The 11,117-nt window shown below is 37.5% G+C and overlaps 1 pseudogene; it reads right to left on the bottom strand.

The window, feature by feature from the left end:
- Window positions 1-292: 292 nt before the first annotated feature.
- Window positions 293-1,253, bottom strand: LOC123938439 (annotated as a pseudogene).
- Between the last annotated feature and the right edge of the window lie 9,864 nt (window positions 1,254-11,117).

Genomic DNA, 11,117 nt, shown 5'->3' with positions numbered 1-11,117 from the left:
TATATATATATTTTCCCCATTTTATTTATTTTTTCAGTGTAACAGTATTCATTCTTTTTGCACAACACCCAGTGCTCCATGCAAAACGTGCCCTCCCCATTACCCACCACCTGTTCCCCCAACCTCCCACCCCTGACCCTTCAAAACCCTCAGGTTGTTTTCCAGAGTTCATAGTCTCTTATGGTTCACCTCCCCTTCCAAATTTTTTTTTTAATAAACATATAATGTATTTTTATCCCCAGGGGTACAGGTCTGTGAATCGCCAGAACTACCCTATGACCCAGCAATTGCACTACTGGGTATGACAGTGGTATTTCTTAAACCATTTTGATATTAGGTACTTTCGCAGGGCCTTCTTTATAGCCCCCACAACCTCCTTGTTTCTAAGGCTATAAGTTAAAGGGTTCAGCATGGGTGTGAGGATAGTATAGATCATGGAGAGACTTGATCTAGTACTGGGGTGCGGGAAGAGCCAAGTGTCATCTACATCACTATTGCTAGTCCCAGGTAGAGACTCACTACAATAAAGTGAGAAGAGCACGTGGACAGGAATTTTTTTCCTCCCCTCAGGAGAGTTTCATTTAAGAACAATGAGGACAATTCGAATATAAGTCACTATTAAGCTAAAGGGTGTGAGTATAAATATAATACTTAGCATGAACAACACCATCTCATAATCTGAAGTGTCCTCACAGGATAGCATCAGGATGGCTGGTATCTCACAGAAGAAGTGATTTATTTTCTTCAGAACATAGACAGGAAAATGCATGGTGTAGATGGTTTGAATGAGTGAATTTTGAGCAGCTCATGATGCCACTGCCCTTAGCAAGCAGACTTTAGGGTTTGTGATGATTGTGTAGTGAAGGGGGTTACAGACAGCCACAAATTGGTCATAGGGCATAAAAGTTAGGAGGAAATACTCAGTGCCACCTAAAGTCAGGCAGAAGGACATTTGGACTCCACAGCCAATGAGAGAGATGCTGTGCTTTCCCAAGGAATGGTCAATGACCATTTTAAGGAACAAAGATGGAAATATAGAACAAATCAAACATGGAAAGTTGGTGGAACAAGAAGCTTATGGGAGTGTGGAGGTAGGAGTCCACCCAGATCAGAAAGATGAAGATAGAGTTTCCTGTGAGGGTAATAACGTAGACCAGAAGGATGAGGTAGACCAGGAGGTTGGCATATTGGAACTCAGGGAAGAGTCCCAAGAAGATGAAATCTGTAGTGGATGCATCATCTATGTTTACCATATCTCGCCTTCATTGGTGACAACTGATGTGTAGAAGAGGAAAGTATGGGCCATCCATTAAATTTGATGTCTTGTTATGAACCTCTTATTTTAGGCTTGATTTATTTTTTCCTATCCATTCTTTCTGCAACATCTTGACAGACCCAAATAGCATTTAAAATATCTTGGGAAACTAGAAAGTTGGGAACATATGGAAATTTGGGGAGAGTGGCACACTTAAAGAAAGCATGGGATGTCTGTGTTTTTCCCCAAATACATTACCATACACATCACTCCCATCTAGATGTTATTTTTTTCTTTATTCTTTATTTTGTCTTTTAATAAAAAACACGCTATCAAGTTAAAAATCTTGAAGTTTGAATGTAGTAAACTTCTTATTTGCTAAATATTAATGTAATTATTTCACTCTGTTATGTAAAAATTGTTCCATATTTATATAATTGTAGTACTCACCAAAGAATTTTTTTTTAAGATTTTATTTATTTATTTGACAGAGAGAAATCATAAGAGAGGCAGGCAGAGAGAGAGGAAGGGAAGCAGACTCTCCGCCAAGCAGAGAGCCCAATGCGGGACTCGATCCCAGGACCCTGAGATCATGACCTGAGCCGAAGGCAGCGGCTTAACCCACTGAGCCACCCAGGCGCCCCCTCACCAAAGAATTTAAAACTCATTTTTTTTTCAAATTTCCTAAGACAATGAGTCTCCATAATTTTTTGGCCTCACTTTAGTTTTTGACTTGTCAAAGAAACCATTTCCCCAAGTGTTTTGTTAGATCATTCTCTGCTCTGTGTAATTTATCTCCTTTGTCAATCTTTTATAGCCATTTCAGAACAAACTACATACTTTGCATGACAAAATGAAAATTTGGGACCCCTTAGTTCAAAGTTATTAAGAATTTCAAAACAGCAACAGCAAAGGAAGAATCACAATACCCTTCTAAGGACAGAATTTAGTATAATTTCATGAATTACATTTATCTTGATCTTAAGGGATTCAAGCTTCTAGAATAACGCATCAATCTGACATATTCTGAGCTCATTTCTGTGTTTCCAACTTCTTAAACACTTTCATCAGCTATCCTGACAACACTTCCAATTTATCATGCCAAAACTGATATTAGCTCCCATCTCTTACATTATATTATTTCCGCCATTTCCATTTCGTTACCACAAACATTCAAGCTTAACCCTTGAGGCCACTTTTGATTTCTTTGTTTTCTATGTTTAATCAGTTATTCGAACAGGCATACTAAACTCTCAGTATCTCTAAGACACATATCTCCTTTCTAAACCTATTATTTCACTCAATTCTAAGTTTTCAATACCCATTCTCCTTACTTTCTAGACTTTTTTTTTTTCCCTTTCAAATCATTCCCATCTAAAAACACATCAAGACCAAATCACTTTCTGGGGCAATTTTTGAAATGTTCTCCATGAACTAGGGGATTGTTTAACAATACTTATATTGGTATGCAAATACTCAACGAATTTATGACTAGTTTACCTGGCTTGCTTGCTCTTTCTTCTTTCTTTCTTTCTTTCTTTCTTTCTTTCTTTCTTTCATTCTTTCTTTCTTTCTTTCTGGTTCTTTCTTTCTTTTATTTATAACAAACTTTCATTTTTTTCCTTACAACAACTTAAACTACAATCATCTAAAAGGTCACAATGTTTTTCATTTCCATGCAGGTACTTGCACAGTTTCACTTCCATTTAAGCTAAACTTTCTTTAACATGACCTATATTAAACCTTTCCAATTATTTAATTTACTGATCACATGTTAGCAACTCTCTGAAGCTTTCTCAAAACTCTGCCCATCCTCTGCCAAATCAAAATTTGATATTTTCTTCTAAATTTTGACAATGCATATTAAACTGTCCTACCAGTGGCACATTCAGAGTTAACCATCTTATTAAATATTTTGTTCCAGGTGTGCTTGGGTGGCTCATTTGGTAAGCATCTGACTCTTGGTTATAGCTCAAATGATAATCTTATGATTCATAAGATCATGCTCTACATTAGGCTCCATGCTAAGCAGGAATCCTCGAAGACTCTCCTTCTGCCCCCTCACCCCAGTATCCTTGCTCTCTCTCAAAAACAAAAACAAACAAACAAAAACCCCTAAATACTTAAAAATACATAATAAATAAATAAACAAAAATAAATAAATAAAGAGTTCTCTTGAACTTCAATATTTGTAATGAAGAAGTAACTAATATATACATTTTATAATTCTTATGAAGTGATCCTTGAATAGAATTTTATAGGATGGATCATAAACTGGATGAGTTTATTAGTTAGTGTTGAAATGTAGATGGTTCAAGATTATTACAGCCATGCTAGCATTCACTTTTGCAAAGAAAACTCATCAAAATGAAATATTTCTTTACTTTGTTAATTTTGACACTCGATATGTGTTTGCCAGCTGTCAGACATGGCCCAACTTTAGACCAAAAATAATTCATGAAAAAGGGAGTTAGAGTCTAAGGATTTATAGAATAAAGAGAAGGAAGTGGAAATGGATTAATGGTTGTGGAATAATAAGGGGAAGAAGTAATGTTTTAAAAAAAGAAAGGAAAGGAAATGGAAGGAGAAAAAATGTCAACTAAAATAATGCCCAGTTTTATTCTTTTTTCTAATTTCTTTTTATTCCTTTTTATTTCTTTTCAGTGCCAGTTTAGTCTTATATGATATTATCAATACATAACAAATATTAATACTATGAAAACTTTACATGTGGGCCACTTTAGAGGCTCTAAGACATAGATCACACTAGTTAATTGCCATTAATTATTTATGTGAGCTAACAAATAATTGAATTAACAATCAATTAACTATTATTTTATTAATTAACAATTAATTAATTGATTTTTTTGTTTTAACAAGATATCTTTATGGCTTTGTCACAAAGTTTCATCCATGAGAAGGATGTTTATTCTAATATGTATGACAGTAAATTACTTTCAAGAATACAAAAGATGTTCTCAATGTCACAAAAATTAAGAGGATCAGAATTAAAAATCTGAAAAATTTTGACTACTCTTTTTGATCTATTTATACCTTGTTTACCGAGAAATGTGAACCTTCTAGGAAGAGCGGTGGGGACAGTGTTTAGCTACATAAATTCATACACTCACAACCTCAAAATGAGTAAGAGTTATGACTTCATCAGGTCCATACTAACCAACAACATTTTTCCAAGTTTAGCAACGGAATTGGACTAGATCCTGGAATGCAAATTCCACTTCCAAAAACAGTAGATATGATATTTTTAGTTTACAAACTCCTTTAAAACTAGAAACTGTTATTGAAACTAATGGACATTTGTCATTAGCATATATAAAACAAACAAAGCCACCGGGTTTGGATCAATGGCTTTTTAATTGAGATTAATTTATTTTGGTCATTTTATGTCATAGTCAAAATAAAACATGAGGTTGTCGCACATTAAAGATGAAGGAATAATGCAATAACACTGCTAACGAGAGGGAGAAAAAAGAATGAAATGGATAGGCTCTTAACTGAAGTTCTGTCAATGTTTTCACTGCTGTGCCCACATACCCAACCTCTAACACTTTAAATTTGTCAGCAACTAACTCAGAAATTGAAAACCAGGATATGCTACTTTTAGTATCAGTGGCCTTCATGTTCTTTCCACAGAATCCTGAGATAGTTGTCACCTGGTTGCTTTTGGTGTATAACGTTTTTAAAATATTCCCCTGATCTAATCAAAAGCTGAGCTCCTCTCCAACTCATCTTAATCTCTACTGGAGTTAAATTAATGAGGGCATGGTAAAAAGAGCCTCTTCTCATTATTTCATTCAGCAGAATGAGACCCAGGAGGCTTGTGCCCCAGGATACCTAATAAGGGCATGATGGGATGGGACATAGAATATTTATAGAGACTGTAGAAGTTACCCAATTCAACCTCTTACCAAATAAGGTGATATTTGTACCAACAGACCCAGGAAAGTAAATGGTGAGGTTTTACTTACCAAACATTAAGTAAACTTACTAAGAATTTCATAAATACTAATTAAAGAAATAGCTGTATAATATTAGTATCATCTCCATTTTTCAGAAGTGGGGCCAGGTAATTTTCCATACAACTGTTAAGGAGAGATTCACCTCTCAAACCAGGGTATAGTCAGCTCTACAGCTGGTCTCTGCTGCTTCTAAAATGCCATTGGAGCTCAGGGATGATTTTCTCTTCATAAATCCTGTTCAAAAGGACCCAAGATGAGCAGGACAATTCAAATGTTAAAGATAATAAAGTGGAGAATCAAAGTCCAACCAAAGTAAAGCGTGCTATAGGCTGGTTAGAAGCAACAAAGATGTAAATAGTGACATTGGAAGAGCAGGAAGGGGATAGTGCATATCGATGCATCACTGAAGTGAGTCCAGAATAAAATCGGGGATGCTGCAGAAATGTTGATAAGATACTCATGATTGTGCCAGTGTAAGGAATCATTAGTTACTTAAAATTTATAAATCAACAGCTTTCAGGAAGTCGTTTGTGATGTTTCATTATTCTCACCTCTTTGAATTTAGTTTCTACTCATTCAACTTTCTCCACCTCTAGCCCACAAGTTTCTTGAGTGCTATGATAATGTCTTATTTACCTTGATGCTGAGTTTATGTTTAGAATCATTCCTGGAACATAAAAGTTACTACTAAATGATAATGAATAAACCACAACTCTAAGAAGAAAATATTATTATTTCTACTTTTCTGATAAGGAAGTTGATGAAATTTTCATAGATCTGCCCAAGTATGTGACATATACTGAGTCCATAGTTTGTGCTTTGTCATTGATGAGGGAACAGAAGGCTGGCTGAGGACAAAACAGAAGGCTGACACCTTGCAACCTCCTCGCCCCCCCCCACTCCTGGGTGGGACATATTAAGACATTCTTTAGGAATATCCCACCCATCTTAATGTTAATACCTTGCTAGAGCGCAAAACAACCTTGGCAATGGCAAGGCCTCTGGTATCTGGTATCTTGTAGGCCCTCTTTAGCATATGAATGTTCTATTAAAACCCCCAACTCCAGGGTACATGAACTGCCACCCCTAATCAACCCCAGGGCAGCAGCTCTTCCTTCCCATGGATCCTGTCCCTGTGTTTTAATAAACCACTATTTTGCACCAAAGATGTCTCAATGATTCTTTCTTGGTCAGTGGCTCTGGACCACACGCCACCAAACCTCACCTATATACTAGAACTTCATCATCATGATTCCCTGTTTCATTCTATTTTCAAGAAAAATAATTATTGTTAGTGCATAAGAAAGCCACTGATTTCTGTCCATTGACTTTGTATCCTGCCACATTACTGAATTGCTGTATGAGTTCTAGTAGTTTGGTGGTGGAGTCTTTGGGGTTATCCCTATAAAGAATCATGTCATCTGTGAAGAGAGAGAGTTTGACTTCTTCATTGCCAATTTGGATACCTTTTATTTCTCTTTGTTGTCTGATTGCCATTGCTAGGACTTCTAATACTATGTTGCAAAGTCAATGTACAAAAATCAGTGGCTTTCTTATACACTAACAATGAAAACACAGAAAGGGAAATTAGAGAATCAATTCCATTTACTATCGCACCAAGAACCATAAGATACCTGAGAATAAACCTAAACAAAGAGGTAAAGGACCTGTACTCGAGGAACTACAGAACACTCATGAAAGAAACTGAAGAAGACACAAAAAGATGGAAGACCATTCCATGCTCTTGGATTGGAAGAATAAACATTGTTAAAATGTCTATACTGCCTAGAGCAATCTATACTTTTAATGCCATTCCAATCAAAATTCCACAAGTATTTTTCATAGAGCTGGAGCAAATAATCCTAAAATTTGTATGGAATCAGAAGAGACCCTGAATTGCTAAGGGAATGTTGAAAAACAAAAACAAAACTGGCTGCAACATGTTACCAGATTTCAAATTTCACTACAAAGCTGTGATCACCAAGACAGTATGGTACTGGCATAAAAACAGACACATAGACCAGTGGAAAAGAGTGGAGAGCCCAGATTTGGACCCTCAACTCTATGGTCAAATAATCTTCGACACGACAGGAAAAAAATATACAATGGAATAAAGACAGTCTCTTCAATAAATGGTGCTGGGAAATTGGACAGCTATATGTAGGAGAATGAAACTCGCACATTCTCTTACACCATACACAAAGTTAAACTCGAAATGGATAAAAGACCTCAACGTGAGAAGGAATCCATCAGAATCCTAGAGGAGAACATAGGCAGTAACCTTTTCTATATCAGCCACAGCAACTTCTTTCAAGATATTTCTCCAAAGGCAAAGGAAACAAAAGCAAAAATGAACTCTTGGGACTTCATCAAGATCAAAACCTTCTGCACAGCAAAGGAAACAGTCAACAAAACAAAAAGGCAACACACGGAATGGGAGAAGATATTTGCAAATGACAGTACAGACAAAAGGTTGTTATCCAGGATCTATAAAGAACTCCTCAAACTCAACACACACAAAACAGATAATCCTATCAACAAATGGGCAGAAGACATGAACAGACCTTTCTCTAAGGAGAACATACAAATGGCTACCAGACACATGAAAAAATGTTCATCATCACTAGCCATCACGGAGATTCAAATTATAACCACATTGAGGTACTACCTTACACCAGTTAGAATGGCCAAAATTAGCAAGACAGGAAACAACGTGTGTTGGAGAGGATGTGGAGAAAGGAGAACCCTCTTACACTGTTGGTGGGAATGCAAGTAGGTACAGCCACTTTGGAGAACAGTGTGGAGATTCCTCAAGAAATTACAAATAGAGGGGCGCCTGGGTGGCTCAGTGGGTTAAATCCTCTGCCTTCGGCTCAGGTCATGATCCCAGGGTCCTGGGATCGAGCCCCACATCGGGCTCTCTGCTCCATGGGTAGCCTGCTTCCTCCTCTCTCTCTGCCTGCCTCTCTGCCTACTTGTGATATCTGTCTGTCAAATAAATAAATAAAATCTTTAAAAAAAAAAGAAAGAAATTACAAATAGAGCTTCCCTATGACCCTGCAATTGCACTGCTGGGTATTTACCCCAAAGATACAGATATAGTGAAAAGAAGAGCCATCTGTACCCCAATGTTTATTGCAGTAATGGCCACAGTCGACAAACTGTGGAAAGAACCAAGATGCTCTTCAACGGATGAATGGATAAGGAAGATGTGGTTCATATACACGATGGAGTATTATGCCTCCATCAGAAAGGATGAATACCCAAGTTTTGTAGCAACATGAACGGAACTGTAAGATATTATGCTGAGCAAAATAAGTCAAGCAGAGAGAGTCAAGTATCATATGGTCTCACTTATTTGTGGAGCATATCAAAGAACATGGAGGACATGGGGAGATGGAGAGGAGAAGGGAGTTGAGGGAAACTGGAAGGGGAGATGAACCATGAGAGATTATGGACTCTGAAAAACAACCAGAGGGTTTTGATGGGGTGGGGAGTGGGATGTTGAGGAACCAGGTGGTGGGTAATAGGGAGGGCACGTACTGCATGGAGCACTGTGTGTGGTGCAAAAACAATGAATATTTTTACGCTGAAAATAAATTAAAATAAAAAAGAAAAGAAAAATAATTAGACAATGGAAACACCAGAACTATGGACCAAGGTTTATTTTTACTGTCAAGGTGACCTCACATGATTCATTTCCTGCTATGCTATAAAATATAGCATTGAAAGGATATAAAGTCTGCTTGTTTTTCTTTTTCTTTCTTCTTTTGTGACTTTATATCTGATAATGTTCTAACAGATAAAATGTGGAAATAGTTTTTATTTTGGTAAATCTAGAGCTACTTAGAAGAGAGGCTGAAATTAAGTTCAAGTTGACTTATTGTTGCAGCAATTAACATATGTTTACCCCTATCCCCAAATCCCAAATTAGTGATCTGTGCCTAATAATTGGAATTCCACATGATATAGAATGTTTATAATAATTATAAAACCCCAAGAAATGACTAACCTTAGGTGATTGTTCTAGCAAGTTGATAAAGTTTATTCAAGTCCAACCAAACTTTTTTAATTGTGTTAGGTCCATAATCAAAGGAGAAAGACTGATACAAAGCAAAGGTCAAGGAAAGCTTGATTTCATGCCAAGCATCAAGAATCAAGCTTACTGGCCAGGGTCACCTCTTACAGAGAGGATGACCCCTCTCTGCCTAGCCAACTAACTTTAAAGGGCAAAGGCCATGTGGTTGAGCCTGGCCACACAAGTGGCCAATGTGATTGCAACACACAGAGAAAACTGCATAGTCATGCTAGGTCACACATGGGTGGCCAATTGAATTGTAGCTTATCCTATAGTAGATATTTAAACTACCCTGTCACCTTGGTCAGAATTGGCACCCAAAAGGCAGGGCCCACACCCCTTGGTAGCTAGGGAGACAGTATGCGCACCTCACTGATTGGATGTCTCGATCTGGCCTGACCCGCCCTTGTATTTGGGCTTTGTCACCTGGGACTGGTTCCCCAGACTTGCTTTTAAGTCCCCTGGGCTGGGGGGAGGGGAGGCACGTTCAGTTTAAGCTTTACTGCATAAACAACAAAATCACTGTTTAACCGGATGAAATTGCTCTGGCTAAGAAGACCCTAACAACTGTATATTCTTTTTTTTTAAATTAATTAATTGATTTTTTATTTTTTAAATTTCTTTTCAGTGTACCAGAATTCATTGTTTATGCATCACACCCAGTGCTCCATGCAGTAATTGCCCTCCCTATTACCCACCACCTGGTTCCTCAACCTCCCACACCCCCGCCCCTTCAAAACCCTCTGGTTGTTTTTCAGAGTCCATAGTCTCTCATGGTTCATCTCTCCCTCCAAGTTCCCTCAACTCCCTTCGCCTCTCCATCTCCCCATGTCCTCTGTGTTATTTCTTATGCTCCACAAATAAGTAAAACCACATGATAATTGACTCTCTCTGCTTGACTTATTTCACTCAGCATAATCTCTTCCAGTCTAATCCATATTGCTACAAAAGTTGGGTATTCATCCGTTCTGATGGAGGCATAATACTCCATATTGTATATGGCCTGCATTTTTCTTATCCATTTGTGTGTTGAAGGTATCTTGGTTCTTTCCACAGTTTGGCCACTGTGGCCATTATTGCTATGAACATTGGGTTACAGATGGCCCTTTTTTTCACTACATCTGTATCTTTGGGGTTAATACACAGTAGTGAAATTGCAGGGTCATAGGGAAGCTCTATTTTTAATTTCTTGAGGAATCTCCACACTGTTTTCCAAAGTGGATGCACCAACGTGCATTCCCACGAACAGTGTAAGAGGGTTCCGCTTTCTCCACATCTTCTCCAACACACATTGTTTACTGTCTTGTGAATTTTGGCCATTCTAACTGGTGTCAGGTGGTATCTCTATGTGGTTTTGATTTGAATCTCCCTGATGGCTCGTGATGATGAACATTTTTCCATGTGTCTGATAGCCATTTGTATGTCTTCATTGGAGAAGTGTCTGTTCATATCTTCTGCCCATTTTTTGATATGATTATGTTTTGTGTGTGTTGAGTTTGAGGAATTCTTTATAGATCCTGGATATCAACCTTTTGTCTATAGTTTCTCGAGTACAGAACCTTTACCACTTTGGTTAGGTTTATTCCTAGGAATCTTATGGTTCTTGGTGCTATAGTAAATGGAATCTATTCTCTAATGTCCCTTTTTGTATTTATATTGTTAGTGTATAAGAAAGCAACTGATTTATGTACATTGACTTTGTATCCATCCATATTACTGAATTACTGTATGAGTTCTAGTAGTTTGGGGGTGGAGTCTTTTGGGTTTTCCATATAAAATATCATGTCACCTGGGAAGAGAGAGT

Source organism: Meles meles, chromosome 3 (genome assembly GCF_922984935.1).
Source record: "Meles meles chromosome 3, mMelMel3.1 paternal haplotype, whole genome shotgun sequence".
Taxonomy (NCBI): Eukaryota; Metazoa; Chordata; class Mammalia; order Carnivora; family Mustelidae; genus Meles; species Meles meles.
This window is presented reverse-complemented; position numbering and strand designations above follow the sequence as displayed.